The sequence below is a fragment of the Sebastes fasciatus genome, chromosome 17 (genome assembly GCF_043250625.1).
Source record: "Sebastes fasciatus isolate fSebFas1 chromosome 17, fSebFas1.pri, whole genome shotgun sequence".
NCBI lineage: Eukaryota > Metazoa > Chordata > Actinopteri > Perciformes > Sebastidae > Sebastes > Sebastes fasciatus.
Window position 1 is genome coordinate 6,831,010 of NC_133811.1, and position 20,768 is coordinate 6,851,777.

General features: G+C 41.8%; 1 protein-coding gene across 1 annotated transcript in view; it reads right to left on the bottom strand.

Annotated features, from left to right (window-relative positions):
* The window catches only part of LOC141754725 (hippocalcin-like protein 1), a 53,997-nt gene extending 33,593 nt beyond the window's left edge, over positions 1 to 20,404 (bottom strand). The window contains exon 1 of the mRNA XM_074613982.1: positions 19,854 to 20,404. The gene's annotated coding sequence lies outside the window, so the exon portion shown is untranslated. The remainder of the gene's footprint in view (positions 1 to 19,853) is intronic.
* Between the last annotated feature and the right edge of the window lie 364 nt (positions 20,405 to 20,768).

Here is a 20,768-nt window from a genome sequence, read left to right on the forward strand (position 1 = left end):
TTGCTGGAGGCAATTATTCGCTTATTCAGGTCAAGGATGGTTCTGTGATGAGAAATGAGCGGTGCCAAATAAAGATAGACAGCTGCATGGGCATCACTAGGGTTTGGGCACTTGGTCTTGGTCATGGTTTAGCTTAAGGGAATTTGGATATTTTAAATGTAAATTGAGATCAGTTGTTACTGAATATTTCTACGTCGTCTCACAGAAATACATGAAATGACCATGACCTCTTTACAGCGCATTACATAACCTTACCTAACCCTAACCACCACAGAAACATTTTAACGTTTAGGCAACAAAACTACAGCATTAGGTTTAGGAAGAAAACATCATGGTTTGTGTTTAAAGAACTACGTACGTTAGTTATGTAACTTCTTGCTTAGCCCACATCATTTAAAATAACTCAGCGTTTACTTGTTGTTTCAGACAGGACACAAACACTGGTGAAAGTCCCGTGATTGACCGAAACAACCCAACCTCTTCCCTATGCGGACTTTGATTAAAATGTATTTCTGGATTATTTGCACCCAGTAACTGCCGGGTCTAACTTGCGTAGCTAACAGAACCACCCAACTAACAGTTTGATGTTTAAATTGAAGAAAAAAAAGTAACATGGAACATGTTTGACACATCTGATCTGATACTTCAAAATGATCAAAGTGTTCTTTTATAATGTAAACTGGAGAGAGTTTACAAAAATAATACAATATACCTCAAATTACAAAACATTAAGCTAATTATGTTAGGCTAAGCGACTGCATGAATACTACTAAATCAGAAAAACACATTAATCATGTATGTATACGTAAATGAAACAAAGTCATACCTACATTTTAGGGCTGCACAATTAATTGAAATTTTATCGAAATCACAGTATTACTGCTACTTAAAATCGCAATATCTGTTAAAGACGAAATATGTGTCAAAATACCATTTTGAATTAAATATTGTGGTGCTGCAGCGATGTCCTTGCATGAACATTATAGTCTACAGACTTAAAAAACATCTTTGTTTGGTACAAATCCCAGCAAAAATCACACCATAATCATAATTGAATATGTTTTTCAATGAAAATGAAAAATAATGATATAAAAATGATCATTCCCTCTAATATCATAAATCATATCGCAATTGTAATATCAGTCAAAATAATCGCAATTAAATATGTTAATGTTAATATATCATTTCCCCCCATGAAACTGTAATATTTGGGAATTATGCTACAGCTTGCGATGATACAGGTACTTTGCATTTCCGTGAGTTGATTGATTTAGATTGAACTACACTACAGATGTTTCCAATTGTAGCGAACAATATACATACTAAGGCTGCCCCCTTAGGGTGACGCGTCATCAGTTACACTGCGCATGTCTTAAAGGTCCCATATCGTGCTCATTTTTAAGTTCATACTTGTATTTTGTGTTTCTACTAGAACATGTTTACATGCCGCAATGTTCAAAAAAACCTTTATTTTCCTCATACTGTCTGCCTGAATATACCTGTATTTACCCTCTGTCTTAAACGCTCTGTTTTAGCGCATTTCGATGGAATTGCGATGAAATTGCAACAGAATTGCATTGCTAGGCAACAGCTTGGGTCCATGTGTACTTCCTGTCAGCTGATGACATTCACATACACTGCAACCAGGAATAAACTGGGACACATTTAGAATGTTTATGTTTAAAACTGTGTAAAGGGTTTAAATATTGTATATTTGTGACATCACAAATGGACAGAAATCCTGACAGCTTGTTTCAAATGCACAGTTTCTGATTACGGGCTGTGTGTATTTCCCTGTGGACTGAGCGTTTCAATACTTTCACAGTATTTATATAGAACTTAAGCCTGCTTTATAATAAAAAAACATGAAAATCTCACTTTTTTATAATATGGGACCTTTAAAGCCTGTGGTGTTAATGCACAGGCTGAGTGAGGCTGAGAGTTATAAAAAGAAAATCCCGAAGCCAGATCATGATCTGGATCGCCACCAAAATCTAATGGATTGTTCATTGCACCACACCCCACCCCTCCAAAAAATGTCATTCAAATCCATTACAGACTTTTGGAGTAATCCTCCAAACGGAAAAAAACAACAAACCAACGAACCAACAAACCAATGCCGGTGAAAACATAACCTCCTTCATAGGCCTTCGGCCTCGGCGGAGGTAAGAAGGGCATTTTGACAATTTTACTGTAATATGCGCAGGGAAGGGAGAGGGAAAGCTCCGATCATGTGGAGCTCAGGAGAATCGGGGGTGTGAAAGGCAGATGGGAGAGGCAGGAGCGTCAGTCTTTTCCAGCTGCTCGCTGGCACACACACTGACGACAAGGTTACGACCCCTCTGGCTTTCACTTTTTGTCTTTCCTTCTCTATCTTTCCACTTCATTATTTGACACCCCTCTCTCTCCGTATCTCACTCCCGTCTTTTTCCACATCATCACATTCCTCCTGCAGACGTCCTCTGTGCTGTACGACATCTTCTAATCACCCAGTAGTGAGAAACATCCCATCCCCCCATTTTACTCCTTGGCTGACGTTTCACCTCGCAAACACATGGTGATCACACGTCCTTCGAAACGTGTGACTCATATAACAAACGTATTGAATGAATCCATAATAATTATTACCCGTTTGGCGGCGTTAGTGTTTATGTGTAGGTGAACTGTGGGCGTGCGTTTGCCACGTTGCTTCATCCTCACACAGGCACAGACTTATGAATGTGGAATGAAGATATTTACAGCTCATACAGTAGGATGTCTTTTGCTGCTCTTTTGGCCTGTGCATCCTGTTATCTTTACATAATGCAAAAATGGCCAGAGAAGATCGACAAAATCCCTTTGGTGTTACACTTGGCGATTATACCAGGGAGCTCTTGCCTAAAAGTCATCACATTAAGGCAAAGGACATTGCTCTTTAATATACTTACATAAAGAGGATTTAGCCTCCACTTCCCGTTCTCACAACCATAATCTAACTCTAACTTCACTCTATCCCAGGAAGATTTGACCAACGGAAACAAAATAGGCCCCCTAAGCAGTGTATAAGCATGGGTAACGCCCCCTAAACACTATATGAGCATAGGTAACACCCCCCTAAACACTATATAAGCATAGGTAACACCCCCTAAACACTATATGAGCATAGGTAACACCCCCTAAACACTATATGAGCATAGGTAACACCCCCCTAAACACTATATAAGCATAGGTAACGCCCCCTAAACACTATATGAGCATAGGTAACACCCCCTAAACACTATATGAGCATAGGTAACACCCCCTAAACACTATATAAGCATAGGTAACGCCCCCTAAACACTATATGAGCATAGGTAACGCCCCCTAAACACTATATAAGCATAGGTAACACCCCCTAAACACTATATGAGCATAGGTAACACCCCCTAAACACTATATAAGCATAGGTAACGCCCCCTAAACACTATATGAGCATAGGTAACGCCCCCTAAACACTATATGAGCATAGGTAACACCCCCTAAACATTATATAAGCATAGTTAACGCCCCCTCAACAGTGTATAAGCATAGTTAACGCCCCCTCAACAGTGTATAAGCATAGGTAACGCCCCTTAAACATTATATAAGCATAGGTAGCGTCCTATCTTAGATAAGATAGGATAACTTAAGAAAGATAGATCGACAGACAGACAGAGAGATAGACAGATAGACAGATAGACTGAGAGATAGATAAATAGTCTTAATTGGAGTCAGTGGACCAACAGTAACATTTAAGTAGTAATCTAATCATTATAATTACTCTAAAAACTATAATAATCTAAATTTGATTAATGATATTCATAAATTTTTTTTATGTTCCTCAAATTTAAAACGTATGCTACCTTGCTTTGGACAAACAATTTGAGGAGTGTGAAAACAGGATGTTTTTTTCTTATCTTGGTAAGAGTGCTCTTGACCACTCGTGCAATTTCCTCTTACATAAGAGAAGAGCAAAAATAAGAAAGCATTGGGGAATCCCAGAAATCAGTGGGTACTAACGAAATAAGAACAAATCGTGGATACAAACAAAAATAAGAGAAAATGTGTTCATATATCCCCTCCTGCATGAGGCCCAATGTCTAGTATGTGACCCAAAGGCCCCTCGATTCCCACATAAGGCAGAGGCATGCATCCTAAATCTGATGCTTCACTGAGGGGAGGGATACGAGGGGTGGCAGGGCAAGTACGCCACACCGCCGGGCCACACTATCTGTCTCACTTTCATATTTCCTGCGCTGGTGATAAAAAAGGAGAGAAAGTGTCTAAAAATACCAGCGAGCCCCGCCTTTTTGTCAGGAAGGGAAACAGCCAACTCAGCGAGAATTTCCCCTTCACAAGCGATCATGTCGCACCGACAGAGGCCCTACAAGCTGCATGATGGAGATATCCCACAAAGCAGCGCCGTGACTTGCACAGGACGTTCAGACAACTCCTCGTCTTTGCTCGCAGACTTTTCTCTGCGTCCTCCCTCCTCGTCTCCTACGGGCTCGGCTGTGAAGTTCACACATCAGTCTGCTGATGTCGAAAAAAATAATCACATCCGCGCTGGTTAGCGGCTCCCCCCCTCCCTCCCAGTTTCTCACTTTTACCACGGAGCCGTGGATTACAACTGCTGGAAGTGTGACTTACTACACCTGGGTGATAAGAAATTCTGTCGCTCCATATTTTAGCACTGCGTAATTAATTAACCTCTTCCACATTTAAATTCTAGGGGTGATCCTTAAGAAAGGAGTATAAAATGATGCACAAATTCCACATGGTGGAATGCTGAATCTATAAAAACAAGGTATGATTTAGTATGACATTTGCCTAGCTTTATTTATGTGTTATTGTATATCATAATAATGTTATTAATTATTCATTTAAATGGATCCACATTAGCTATCACCACGGCTGCAGCTACTCCTCCTAGGAAAATAAATAACTATACAGCAATTTAAATGAATACAAAATACATGTTGCTTATTTACACATCCAGCAGTTACGGAGCAACATTATCATTCATTCGGAGTCATGTTTCAGGCCATCTAGCGAATGTAAGTCCGATTCCGGAGGGAAATATCTGGTTCTTTAGCTGTTAAATGCTCCACAATGTTCACTACTAACTGTGTCTTTCAGGAAATAGATGAAAAACGGCGCTATGAGAGAAAAAAATGATGTGCCTCTGTTGTCCTCCGGTGCTCCTAATGGCATCTGCAAGATGTCACAGACCGGAGGAAAACAAGCAGTAAGAGCTGATCTGGAGTCTGTCGTCTCTGAGCAGCTTTCAATCACTCAAACGGTCAAACTAGGCAGCGCTGATCACATATGAATCAATATTCTGTTACTGTAATGCGTATTTCTTGCCTCAAATGTTTTCAGAAACATCTTGTAGTGTACTGTTTAGCTGTAAAAGGAGAAAGTTTGTGACCCGGCAGCCATGTTGAGATCAGTTGAGGAAATACCAAGCACCGCCCACCACATTTTACAGCTAAACAGTACACTACAAGATGTTTCTGACAACATTTTACGCCTCTGTTGAATGAACAGCCAATAGGAACGCTCTCTCTCCGAAAAGTCTCCTGTAACGGGCTAGATTTTTTGAAAGCCTGAAAACAGAGCCATGATGAGCAGCAGAAGTATCTCTCAGAACACTTGAATTACAATTTGCTGAAAGGTTATTCTGCATGACTATAACAACACACGCCATAAGAACCACTCTGTACAAACAATCAATAATCATCATAATAATGTTACTATATTTCCCATAAAGGAGGCAACTAATGAGGCAGCTAATCAGTGAGCGTTATTGTCTCTGGATACAATCTGTGCTTTCAGCTGTAGCTCTCTCTCACACCTTCTACCTCCTCCACTTTCTCCTTTTATCTCCACCCCTCTCTCTTATTTTCCATCTGTTTCCCCCCACTCTCTGGTTAATGTGTAAGTGAAAACACAGATACAACTTATATCTCAGCGTGGAGAGTAACAGCTTGCACGGCACTCTGATCAGCGACAGCCGTGTAAGCTTCAATGCATGCAGTCACAGCTTTCATTAAGACCACATGTACTTTACTGTGATGATGCACTGTAAGTATGCTGCTGCAGATCTACCAGATGTAAAGGACAGAGGCTGTTCTATTTACAGCTGACAGCCAACCTGTTTATCCCAGGCTGCTGAGAAAACATGGTGAAAAAGTTGTTTGTGTTTTAGTGATGAATGCAGGATTGTGACATGTAAACAACGTCCTCCCACGTCTGGAGGGTAATGAATCTGAACTGTGTTTAATCCTGAAATGCAGTATTATTCTTGGCAGTGTGGATGATAAAAAAAAAAGAGTTATTGTGTTTTGACAACTGAGCAAATCAGTTCTGTAAAGATCAGAGCAAAGCATCATGAATGCACAAGTGATTCAGATTCAGCCCCTTTCTTGAGCTACATTATAACAAGATTGTTCTTATTCATTTAATCGTAGTGACTCAGATACCAGGGCTATCTGTAACAGACTTTTAAAGTTGCATATTAGTAAGTAAACTGAATAAATACCCCTGAAATAATCCTGACCGATGAGAGTTTACTGTGGCCCCACAGTAAAACTTCGAACCAAAATCACTTCAATGGAATCACGGTGAACAGTGGATTTGCTCGCTGAGGCAAAATAATAAATGAGCTGTGTCGCACCAACCACTTCTATATAATCCTGCTCTTCCAGAATACAACTGGTCTGACAGAGAAGACTCGGCATGATTTGCAGTGAAAATATGTTTCCTTGAGTTAAATGTTTCAACTTATTGTCCAGTAGAGCAGGGCTCGAGACTAACAGCGTCCCAGGGACGATCAAAAATGTCCCTGATAATGCTACATTGTGAACGTAGCAGCTGGTGGGCAGAACAGTCCTGCTTGGCTAAATAAAGGAGCTAACAGCTAACCCTGGATGTATATTAAGAACTGGATACCGGACCCCAAGATGGCGCCTATTCATTCCAATGAGAATTGCTCGCCTGGCGCATACGCCAATTTTTTTTTTCTGGGTTTACTTCCAGGGTATGCGGCCCACTGAATATGCGCTGTAGTGTTTCTCCCACTCAGCCCGTTGGCGTTACATTGTGATGATGGCACAGATTTTATAAGATTGCTTTTCCCAGCTCGAGGAAAGTTTTACAAATATAAAACCTCCATGGATACAAAATTCATAATAGAAAGAGTCATAATCTACCTTATTTGAAGTTCAAGGTGGCATGTCAACAGTTTTACAGATGTCTCTTTGACAATGGTGGTCTATGGGGAAAATGCTTTTTGGGCCTTATAGGGGGATTTTTCGCTGAAATACTCGGAGTGACCACTGGAAAAAAAATTGGAAGCAAGGCTGAGCGGCGGTACTGTATCCAGGTCTTAATATGTATCCATGCAGCTAACGTTAACAGAGGTTGCATTGAGTTTCATTATGATGCGTTCAAGCAGTAAAAGCAGTAAAAATTGGTGTAGGTAAATTATAAAATCATCATGAGGTTAGAGCTGCAACGATTAATTGACAATGAAAATAATCGATTGTCATCGTTTCTACCCTACATGATGTGTTCAAATGTAATCTTTTAAAATTTAGTTTTTGGCGAGAAACTTGAGGCCGATCATCAGGGGTTAATAATAAATTCGCAAAAAAACAGGATGCAAACAGTAATAAAGGATTGGATCTTAAAGTACATGGGATTTATTGTTTTGTTTTTTACCGTGCTATCAAATTGGTATTGAGAATCGTGGAGTTTCACTGGTATTGGTATCGAGTACTACATTTCTGGAATCATGACATCCCAAGTCAGTACGTCAGCATTGCACTAATCAACAGCTAGCGGTGTTAACAGAAACATAGCAATGCGCCAGCACATGTAAGGAAGAAGGGTGCCAGCAAGCATACATGGATGTAATCAATCCAGGATGTGAAATATTTTCAAAAATCGGCTTCTCAACTGTTTTATTTGTATGAAAGAAATGCATTCAACATGTTAAACCTCGAGGATACACACAATGTGTTTGGGTCATAAATTATAAATGGAAATACAGTACAACTGTTTGTTTACAAGAAAACCGCATTTACCATTTTAATGCAGTATTCTTCCATTGTAAAGTCAAAGATTTATCTACCTGTTCCACCACTATCCCCCGCCACACATGCTAACTACTTGTTTCCAGTCATTAATTCTCATTAGGAAGTCACAGCGGCACGTCAGGCCCCACAAGACTCCTACATCACTACTGATCACCAACATGAGCGCTGCTAAAAAAAGCAAACATCCATAATATCTGGCATGTTCTACCTGTCCAGCCATGAATCACTCCGATCACAGCTAAGAAGCAGCAATAATCAAACACTAGAAAGGCTTAGAGAGGTCAAAAGTATCTCCACAACTGCCCGTGTTAAATGACAGGAAAGAGAAAAGCATTATAGCAAGAGTATCATGCCCTGAGAGGCCGACAGCACATTTAATTGAACAGACTACAGAATAATACTGCTCTTTTGCTCACAGCTCCACAGCAAAAAAAAAGGTTGCAATGTGATTGCACCAGCAGCTGGAGAAATGAGTCTTCAGTCATTACGGCTGCTTGTAAATGCATCCAAGCCAGCCGGCGCCACATCGATTTTTCTATTTCTGATTGGCCCTCTGTTATTGCCCAGAGTGCCCTGCGAGAGGCTGGCGGGGGGAAACGTTGAGCTTAATTGATGCTGTCATGGTACGAAACAGGCTATAATTTTTCACCCGTAACATTTTCTCTTGCTTCTCTCTGTGGCAATACTGTTGTACTCTCATATAAAAAAATAAAACACAGGCACTACAGCCACTACTCTGTTTATATTTATGTGGCTGAGAGACACAGCTGGTGGTTATTCTTCCATAAAATTCCTCACATTTTGCTCAGAGGTAGAGTAAAGCTCCCAGAGGGGCAATCGGGCTTACAGACAGCAGTCAATAATAATAAATACAAAAAGAACAACACATAAAGCACTCGATACAATGCATACTGTACATCACTGATAATGTTTACATGCACAAAATATTCAGTTTCTTGCCCTTATTCCGAAAACACAATATTCCTACTAAGCTGTTTACATGGATAATGAAAATGAATATTTCTCTAATATTCCTGTTTACATGCAGCCGTGGATACTCCAATTAACGTTCATTACTTCAACCAACTTCTTGAAAAGGTCGGTGTTGTGATATTTGCGCACACAAAAACCTATTGATATCCGAGTCTTTCATAATGTTTAAAAGTATGTGTGTTTATCCTTCCTACCAGAAATATAGCCATTTCTTTTGGGCATTCATCTCTGCAAACTGTCGGCTAGTTGGTTTGTGTACAACGCACAGAGCTCAACATGTCCAAAGAATGCTCCTAAAACATGAATAATATCAGCATATCCCAGATGTCTTAAACGGAGTAAGGCCTGATTTAGAATATCCAAATGGAATATGATGTTTACATGACCCGTATCAAATTCAGAATATTGTCATAATCGGGACAATAGTGGAATATTAGTGTAAACATAGTCATTGTCATCCATCATTAAAACCATCAGAGAAAGCAGCAAAAGAAAATAAACCAGAAACCAGGAGGCACCCTGTCACATCCACAGCTACTAACAGGCCAAATCACATTTTGTTTAAAAAGTCAATAGCTGATTGAGTAAAATACCTCATGCATCTGTTTGTGTCACGTCTAGGGAGGTAAAACCTCTGCCCTGATGGAAGCAAATTAAAGTCACTGAGTGTAGAAGCTGCAGGGAGTCCAGATGATGATGACCTTGAGCTTTCTGTGTGGCTCTGACTTGATACAAGTGGTTAAAGTCAATGAACATCTCTGTGGTCTTAAACACCTTGTAGGAAAGACGGTTCACACCAACTGACACTGCGCTGCTGTCGAAAAGTCAAAGAAATTACGTCCTAATGTCTTTTCCTAACCACTTTTCCTTGACCTCGATGGAAAACGTCATTAGGTCAAGGAAAGATGTGAAGGAGGATTCAGAAGGACTTAGGAAAAGACAACCACGGTGTTCAGAGAATCCGACTGCACTTACACTAGGCTCCGTAATTATGATGCAACGGCAGCGGATGTAATTGACGCAGGACTGCCGTGGTGAAACTACAATGTTCCGAAGATGGACTAAAAAAGGTGCATGTTCGCCCCCGTGCGCTAAATAGCTCTTTCAGTGACAGGCTGCTTCACCCGCGGTGTGTGAAAGAGAGAAACCTCAGGTCCTTCTGCTGCTGGAACACTTAACATCAACATATATAACGGATTATCTGACCTAACGTGGACAACCGGTGAAAAATATCACTTCATTACCAAGGTTAGAATTGAAAATAAAAAAGGAATATATGATAAATATTGAGTTAGTTGTTTTCGTTATGGAGAAGGGGTAGAACCATTACATGTATACAGATATGTCATCTGCAAACTTAAGAACATAATAAGTCTGATGGTCGTTTGTGTACAAGATAAATAAAAGCGGGAAAAAGAGCTCAGCCCTGAGGAGGAAGATGAGAGTTTACTAGACAGAGAAGCATTCACTCAAACTCTCTGCTCTCTGTTTGTCAAAAAAAATCAATTAATCAACAAAACAAAATTAAAATCCCTGTTGTATTTTAACAGCAGCCCATGTGCAAGTACATGGGGCTGAATAAAATTCATCAATGGAGACCAGTCTTCCATGTGTTTTCTTCCCTTCCAGATGCCTCAGAATAAGCTTCAACAGGGCTTCTCTGCATGTTGAACACCGGCTCCTTGCCTTATAAGCAAACTGGAGGGGGTTGAATCATGGCTAAAATCTTAACAATTAATTTAAAGGTTTTCATTATAAGGGAGGTAAGGGCCATGGGGCGATAATCATTTAATGACTTTGGTGATGTGATTTAGCTACTGAAACCACAGGAAGTTCCTTCCAAAGTCTAGAGACCTTCTGCTGAAGGAGAATATATGAAATGCCACTTGGTTGTCTGGCACAGCATGTCAGGATTTCCCTCTCCTCGATAAGACTGAAAGATTTACGCACTGCAGCTTCATCAATCAGCCCCGCCTCGGTTCTCAGAGGGTTCATGATTAAAATCATGGGCATCAAACCTTAAATAAAACTTATATAACAATTCAGTGTCACAACACAACACACTCTTCTTGTTATTCTGCATTCCTGCCATGGATTTAATGCATTTCCAGGCTCAGTTCATCCTCCGTGTTGTCTTTATGTTTAGCTAGTTTTCTGTTCCTCTTCACACACTTCTGGCTCTCTCTATTTCTGAGTGCTGTCCATCTGATAAAAGGTTTCCTCTTATTCAATAGTTAATTAAGGGATTTACTAGTCCAAGACGCATTATTAGAAAAGATTGTGCACGTTTTGCGAGAAATTAACATATTTTCACAGAAAGTAAATGTAACAGTAGAGATGAAACGGTATGAAAATTTCATATCACGTTCATAGTGAACAAAATGATCACGGTTATCAGTGTTATTACAGTATTGTTAACATGTGCTGGAAATGTTCAAAAAGAGCTGTAAATAATATAATATCTTTAATAATATCTCTACATGTACATTTATGATGAAATTGACACGTTCCACTACACAGACTCGTGACTGTTGTTACAGCTGTTAATCATGGCATATCACCCTCTTTTTATAGCATCAAATAACTAATTAAAACTAAACTAAACAGAAAAAATTAACACTTGAACATACATCAGCGTGATAAGAACTACCTAAAATGACAGAAACCATTTGTAAAAATCAAAGTATATTTGACGTGTGCTTTGACTTTTTAGTTTGGCTCATGTCCCATCCACTAACATGGAGGAGGCAGGCTTTATGAGCTATACTGCAGCCAGCCACGAGATGTTTTGACTTCACTTTTGGGGAGCCGTCCATCTTTATATACAGTCTATGGCTGACACATGGAGCAGGTTAGGACATGTTCATTGGGGAAAAACTGAAACAATCTGAAAGTTTGCATCGCATCCAGTTAGGAAGAGGTGTTAGTCCTCTTAGAAGGCTGAAAAATCTCCGGAGCGCTGTCCTCTCCATCCACCATGTTTTCATTGATGCAAAACAAATCCATCTAACTAACCATCAGGATTTTTACCATGGTTTATCGTGAAACCGGTAATCGTTTCAACCCTATCAGTGATCTGCACATCTTTAAAAATGTCTCAGTTCGACACAGGACAACGTCCTTGCGCTCTGTTTTTTTCCTCTTTTCCGAGTTGGCTGATAGACCTGAACTAAATGAACAGCGTTATGATATCAGAGGTGCCAAGAGGAGCTTTGCAATAAGATTTGTAGACTCCCCTGATGGTCCCATAACAAAGTACATCCAGCACCTCACCATGTCTCATAGAGCAGGTAACATACTGAAGAAAATGACTACCTAGAGCAGTAATTACAATAACCCCATAATACAGTTAGGTGCATCAGAGGATATGTTCTGCAAACGCTGCATCACTCTAATGGTCATTGACCACGTTTGATTTGGGGTGAATATAATCAAGCAGATAGAAAAGGGCACAGAGGTTCATGAACAACCAAAGTCTTACATATTAACACACACACCCTCCCTGTACTTTACCAGTCTTATGAGGGTCCTGATCTAAAGGGCTGTGACTCTGCACTTGCTGTCAATTCCGACATCTTTACTCCTTAAAGACTGCACATTAGCGAGCATTACAGAGGGCGGGCGGTGCAACTGTTGTCTCCGTAATCTCCAGGGCACACTGAAAATACGTTTCATGTTAGCCTCGTATCACGCTTGCAGAAATGCAATGCTTAATGTTGTGAAACGATTGGTTAGGTTTAGGCAACAAAACTACTTAGTTAAGGTTAGAAAAAAGTTCATGGTTTGTGTTCAAATAATAATATAACAACTTAACAACGTAACATAACAACCGGAACAACAACAAAACCACTATAGTTAGGTTTAGGAAAGAACTACATGGTTGGGCTTAAAACTACTACGTTTGTACAATGAAAATGACACTGAACGTTGTAAACACGGGACATGAACGAACAGCTGATTGTAACGTGACGCACGGGACACAAACATTTGTCTCCTGGATGAAAGCCTTGTGTTTGTTGGACCAATCCACCACCCCTTCCGCCTGGGAGCGTTTTTTTTATCGTCATGGATCGCCTCGCTTCCCAGCATTGGACATTTGATGGGCTGCCACTAGACACTAGGCACTCGGCACCTGAATGGACGAATGCTTTCCCTCGTCAGCTGCTGCTCACAGCTTTCGAACTGGAACCAACATGGCGGCTCGTTTGGGAACTTTCTTCTCTTATATCACAAAAATAGTTCACCGAAATGTGTTTCTGAAAACATTTCATGCGAGAAATAAGCCATGTAGTTGCTGAATCTCTTCATTTTGGATCAAACACGCTTAGTTTAAAAGTTTCTCGGGAGTGACCAGAGGCGGTGAGTCGCGTCAGACGCCCCTGATTTGCATAGAGTAGCCTAGACCTCAACTTTATGCAAATGAGGAGTGGCCAATGTGACGCCACGTCTCTCGAATCGCTGTGAGGTTGGTCGTACTCCCGCAGGACAAACAGGGCCATAACAAAAAAGACCAATATCACAAGTAAAAAGCTTGCGACCTCTATGATAGTGTGATAACAATGGATCAGACAACATGACGAACAAGTCCCCCATGTCCAGGCAGGGAATATCAAACAAGGAGCAACAAAGCAAAATAACAAACAAAGGGGACTGCTGCTGCAGCTCGCCCCTGTGCAACTTTTGAAAGGTGTACGGGAAGCATCCAAATCAAGAGAGAAACCACTGAAGAGAGTCAGGGGAGAGCAGAAAATATTCTTGTTATGCCTACTGTGCAGCTTCTCTGTCCAAGGAGACTAATTCAACTTTTAGTCTCTTTAGACTTTAGCCTTTTGAAATGGACAGAGAGACTAAAAATGCACTGAAAGACGAAAGGCAAACTGAAGCGGGACAGGAGGAAATCTAATGATGGAGTGGGAGAGATGCAGAGAAAAATTATGTCAAGAAGAGAGAGAGAGAGAGAGAGAGAGAGAGAGGAGAAGAGAAATATTCTTGTTGTCTGGGAGAGAAGTGATAGGTGGTAGAAGAGGAGGATAGACAGACAGAGGCAAAGAGGAAGAGGCTGCTTTGAGATACGATCTCAACAGAGGTATCACTGGAGTGTGTGTTCTCCACCACGCCTTATCAGTTGAGAGCTGTTGGCCTTTTTATGCTAAAAAACACACACACACACACACTGGCTCACACACTTCTCTCCCCGCTGACTTCATTAGCTAAACCTCATGCCGAGCTCTGGGAGTAATTGGCTGCCCTTTCAGCCTCCTAATGGCCAGAGGAGGGCAGAGAACAGGAGGTGAATTACTGTCATTTATTCAAAATCTACACTCAAAACTTATTTTCTTACTTGTGATGTCTTTTATCCTTTTTTTCTCATTAGCTACTTAATTGTTTAAAGCCGCTGCTCTTTTGCGGTGCTCTCCTCTTCCTACTTAATTTGTTTTTTCACGCTTTTGTTAGAAGACAAAAGGAGGAGTCTCATAGCAGTTCTGTCTCCAGACCAGTGTCTTTGAGTGGATTCAGTGGAGACAGTGCAGCTAGACCTCCCTACAACAATCATGTTGCTTAACCATTCAGGGGATGTTCAGGGGTAGATAAATAGCCAACAGTAGATGTCACATAGAACTGGTGTACATCATCTGAAAGCTGGGAACCTGAAGATTAATTTGTCGTCTCATAAATTGTTGCAGCAATTTTAAGGTTGATGCCATTTGTTACACAAATTCAGTGCTAAATTTAACCATTTTTTACCACTCGAGAATTTATAAAAATAATCAATAATCCCTCCAGAATACCACATTAAGACACCAAGACCTTGAGGAACACCATAGAAAAACCCATGCTGTGATTTTGTATCAAAAACCTTTCACATTTGGAGATTTCTGCAAGAATTGTATTTTTTTTTTTGCATTGGATGGCGAGCACTTCTGTTGTGTAAACTGCTCAGAAACCCCCTTATTGTCAATCTAGCTAGAAAAGACATCCATCTTCTGAATGCTCTAGGTCTGTAGGTTGTCGCTGTAAAGTTTCATGAGGCTGTGATTATCCTAGAGGTCACCACAGGTCATTTTATACAGTGAGGTCAAATTTCTAAAAATGGTCTCACTACAATGAAATGGCTCCTATGGGGACTAAAATCAGCACACATGCATACAGTTGGGCTCATTGGATCCACATGAGTCTCAGCTTTATAGTGATACCCAATTTATGTAATTCCAAGACTGTTTAGGGACCCCAGTATGCATAGATATTCATACACACCATTTTAGAATAGGCGAAAATAACACATTTATACTGCATTCAAAAAACTGCATGTTTTTTGCCCCAAACTGCATGTGATTATCATAAAGTGAGCATGTCTGTACTCGTGGGTACCCATAGAACCCATTTTCATTCACATATCTTGAGGTCAGAGGTCAAGGGACCCCTTTGAAAATCGCCATGCCAGTTTTCCTCGCCAAACTTTGTAGCGTTATTTAGCGATCTTCCCGACAAGCTAGTATGACAAAAACTCAGCTCGCAAAAACCTCTGAAGAACAGAACAGCGGCCGGGCCGGGCCCGCCGGCGGGCCTTCAGAGATTTAAGCTCCATGTCTGCAAGCAACTGCAGTCCATTCACAAAAGGCTGGAGCAGAAACAACCGCCATCCTCCAGGTTGATTCACACAGTTAAGGACGCTCTAACAAGCACCAGACTCATCACCGGCTGTGCTCTAAGCTACACGGAGCGTCACATTGGGATTGATTGGTAACATCTTTGGTTCGGGCCCTCGTCCACCTCCAGCAAAGCAGCTGCTCTCTCGGCGGCCTTATCACAAGCTTCATCAGACTGGATGTGACGGGCAGGAGACGCCCCTCCCAGCAGGATCAGGGCAGATTATGGAGCCGGCAGCGCGCACGGGAAACGCAGACCTCGTGTCGAGCCATGCAGGACACATCCCGCTCATCCCACTTTCCTCCATATGAAAACACAGGGCTTACAAAGCATCAACACATGGTTCTTCCTTTCAGAGCGGCTCTTTCAATCTTCTATTTAGTATGCCAGAAAAATATTTAATATGTCCCAACACAGTATGTCAAATGCAGTATGCCAAAAATACCAGGTTGTCCAACTACATCCAGTCATATTTTGCAGTATGCAAAAGCAGCAAGCATGCTAGCCTGGCTATTCTGACCCACAATTCTCTGCACAGCAGAATTATGAGCAAGAGGGTCAAAGTTCAAGGTGCAATGTTGTGATGAAGTTGTACGTCCCAATTGTATTCATACTGCATGCAACAGTACGTACCTTGTAAGGGTAACGTGTAGTTGTCTTTGTGTTCACACAAGCGTTATGTTTCACTTTCACTTTTGAAATATAGTTAGTGAGCCAAAATGTTGTTTTTCCCCTAAACCTAAGTGTTTTTGTTGCCTAAACCTAAAGAAGTCTTTTTGTTTGTGTTCAAAACGTTTCATTCAGTTTTACAACGTGTTGGATTGTGTTGCTTTTAAGTTTTGCTTTCACTTTTACAACGTAGTAGGTGTAGTAGGCCCCCAACGACCCACATCTATGGTGCTTATAGCAATTATTTAATGGCCTGATAACAGTTGAATCGGGTGCAGCGGTCTATTTAAGCTGCAAAAATGTCCCATCTCTTTCTCTCTCTGCCAGTACTGCTGCTGCCTGCTCATTCAGCCCTTGCACCACCACCTCAGCATCCACCTCCAGGCTCCGCTGGGGGAATACGTTTAATCATCACTCTCCAATATATCACGCAATCATATCTGCAGTCGGAGTCTAGACGCCAAACTCTCACTATGTCCTGCTGTTGTAATAAACATCTCAAACCTGAGTTGTCTGACTGAACTGAGAATGTTTTTTTGTTTTTTTAAACAAACTTTGACTTTATTTTTGGTGTTATTTTTCTATTAAATACATAAGATTGGAAGGTCTTCAGGCTTAGAAATCAAACCAAAGATGACTTTTAGTCGGCTGCTGTCAAAGTCACACTTGCAGCAATATAACAACATCATGCTACTTCCACCACAACACATTCTCACTCCCAAGTCGTTGAACACCGCCGATTGGTCAGTGCCCCTTGGCATCCGAAACCAATGGACAGGGTACCCCTCTTGCTTTACTTTTGGACAGACCGGGTACGGCATGTAGGCTCGTTCCATGCATAGTGAAGTTAGGTTTAGGCAACACAAACACTTAGGTAGGGTTAGGAAAGGGTCATGATTGACGCTAACTTTACTGACTAGTGACTCACGAGACTGACGTGACAAAATAAGTCATCGTTACTTTTAGTTTCACAAGGGACACGAACACCAATCTCCTGGTTGAAAGTCTTGTGTTAGTCTGATCCATCCACCACCATGGTGATAATGGTTTATGGGAAAGTGGTATTTGCTAATTGTAATAAAGGAAAAACAACCATTTCCTCCCCATTACTGTGTTAACACCAGACCACAGAGCCATTTTACACTCAGCCTTTATGTCCATCTCTTTGCTATTCTCGTAATGATTATTCTCTCTTTTTTTCCCCATAAAGCCCTCAGAGTCGTCCTCTGAGAAAAATTCCACTGGCCTTCCACATCCATCAAGCTGCCAGAAGATGTACACACAGCGGGCCTCTGCGGGGGGAAGTTATAACCCGACCCAAGGCCTGGAGGCCGCTCCGACCCCGCCGAGGTCTCCGAGCATCGGGAGCGTTCAAAGGTTCTCCTTGTCTCTCTGGAAGAAAGAGGCCGTGCAAGTTTCTATCCCATGATCCACCACTGACCTGCGTTCACGTGGCAAGACAGAAACCTTAATTCAAAGTGACTTTCAGGCCGCGTACTTATGAATTCCATGCGTACATGCGGTCAGGGGCGTCTTGTCAAGAATTTCTAGCAGCGTCCTACGAGAGGAAGGTCAACTATATGAGCAAGACTGTTCCTGTGAGAGCCTGAAGCACATTGCACATAGCAGAGACTTGCATAAAAGAGCCACTGAAAAGAGTAAGAGGTGAAAATGAAACTATATCCTTTTCTCTCACCACCTGCATCGTTGGAACACACCTTAACATCCATCATTTGTTTGGGGTGAAAACCTCTGCTGATGTCCAGAGAAGTTATGAGCGTGTGTGTGTGTGCAGAGAAGAGAGAGAACTGCTCCAGCACACATTTATCTTCTTATGTAACATCTAGACTAGCATTAGCACATGCAGGCTAAACGCTGCCTCGGCACAACCAAAACATCAGCGGCCCGTCTCTCATCGCCGAGCAGGTTTCCTTACAACAGGATCCCCAAATACAAATCAATTTGTTCCTCGGCCGTGCACCACATTCCCATTAACCCGGGGGTCACACCCAGCGACGGCCACATTACCGGAACCGGTCATCATTCTTTTCATTATCAGCCGCCCTTAATGACAACCACTGAATGACCGCAGCGCCTTTCGACCCTGCAGCCGTCACTCATGACTCGTGACTCCTTTGAATATCCCTGAGTGGATGCATGGGTCAGGTGACTTTCTTTCTTTATGTCTGACAGGAACCGGTTAAATCTGAGGCAGCAGGGTGGCATTTAGGGACAGAAAAAGTAGAGGCAAATGTATCCGAATCAACCATAAATAGGCTTGTTATCTCGAGGAGAAGGAGAGAAGAGATCCTCAACACTTAAGTGGCCGTTGCTGATTAAAGATGGCATTTTATATAAGCTACGCCGTAGGTCCCTGCCTCTTATCTTGTTGATTTAGTCCACAACACTGCTGTCAATCAGGAAGAGATTGCCAATATGGATAGGTCACATTTTACATCATACATGAGATTGCAGAGGTTGGACGCAGGCTAATGGAGCAGACCTCAAGCTGCATTATAACCACACTGGTTTGTCAGTAAAGCTGTTATCAACCCATTACAAAGCAGCAAGATAACTTGAAGTCCCCAACCTAAGACTCACTAATAGAGACAATAACTTTTCGCCTTGGATCATCCAACTGATATTATAGTAATCTATTCGATAGGTAGCCTAAAGAAACAGCAAAGGTAGCATATGCAGCTAAAATAAAAGGAAGATATTTAATTGAAATCTCTATAATTTTACAACTGAAAGATAAAATACATAATACAACAGCCTATTTGGAATATCATGCTGCTATATGACAAAATACTCTTATATACTGTGTGACAAATTACTCTGCAGTCTCAACAGGAATAATACACCCTATAGGCTATTATCAGTATGGGAGAAACAAAGCAGCAAATAAGATTCTACAATTGAATCTATCTTTCTTCCTGTCTGCCTCTTTCAGGGAGATAAATGCTCCTTCATGGCTGCAGGACATGCGGAGGAGGAGAGCTGGAGGATCCAGAGCACCACCACCACCATGCGCATCCCATCCTCCTGTCCCGCGTTAAGACCATTCATAAATATGGCAGGCCGATACCTGCTCTCATCCTATTGAGCTGCACAAAGGAAGGCTTTTCAATCCTTTTATTCTAAGTGATTAAATCGATTAATTAAAACACTCCGTATAGATGATAATAAACCTGAGCAAAAACATCTGTCTTAATGCAATCAAACAAACTGCAGGGGAATGTTTTCAGGTCACATACTGTTTGTTGGCTCTGATGCTATCTATACTCGGCGGGTTATTGTCACCAAACAGCCGAACATCCTACGTCTCCGCGCGTAAACAAACGCGTCTGCGTCTTTTTCTCCAGAATTCATTACACCAGCGCATTAATATTGTATGTAGGGTAAACATCTGCGATGTATATGAGTGTCGACCCTCTTCCTTACCCGATGAAGCCGAGGTACAGTGTGGTAGTCTGCGGTGTGGAGGATGAGGAGGATGAGGAGGAGGAGGGGTGTCCCTGCTCCGGTTCAGCCGGGCCGGGGTGCAGGACAGCCGTGTAAGAGATGCAGGATGCTCGGCTCGCTCTGGACGCCTTCCTCCGCTCCGGTGCTCCTGATGTATAGTGCTGCTGCTGGATCTCCGTCTGATGCTGCTGCTTACAACTGCACACTCACACACATCCACATCCACACGCACAGTGAGCTGAGTGATTGACTATAAAGTGGCCCCTTGGCTACAGCAGCCGAGCCCTGCAAACCATGTTATCGTGCAGGCGTGAGGCAGCAGTCAGTGACGGTGCTGCGGTGCCGAGCTGAGCTGAGCTGGTGCTGCTCCTCCTGTGGTCGGGACGGTGTAGCAGCAGCAGCAGCAGCGGTGGTGGAGGAGGAGGAGGACTGGACAGTGTGTTGAAGTGTCGGAGCGCCGGTGGAGTGGATTTAAACGGGGGGATGGTTTGGTTGGGATTACGTGGTAGGGTTTTAATTAGACAGAGCTGCGCCGATTGGCACTGACGATGCGCACAGACCTCCTCCAACTCTCCTCCCATCTCTCTCTCTCATTCTCTTTCTCTCTCCCAGTAAAACAGATAGTGTGTTTGTGTGTGTGTGTGTGTGTGTGTGTGTGTGTGTGTGTGTGTAATAATATAATTTACTGCACCATATTTTTGTTCTTAGATGAGGATTGCAATTCCATAGAGGTCACAAACAAGAAGCACATCATACACTATAAAATATAACAGTAATGTTCCTGTATTGACCCAGTGGAGAAAAAAACACTGTTTATTGTACAGTGTTTCCTTTTTTTATCTCTATAATAGCCTCATTATTTTGGTTATGATGATAAAACTTCCTAATCTATTA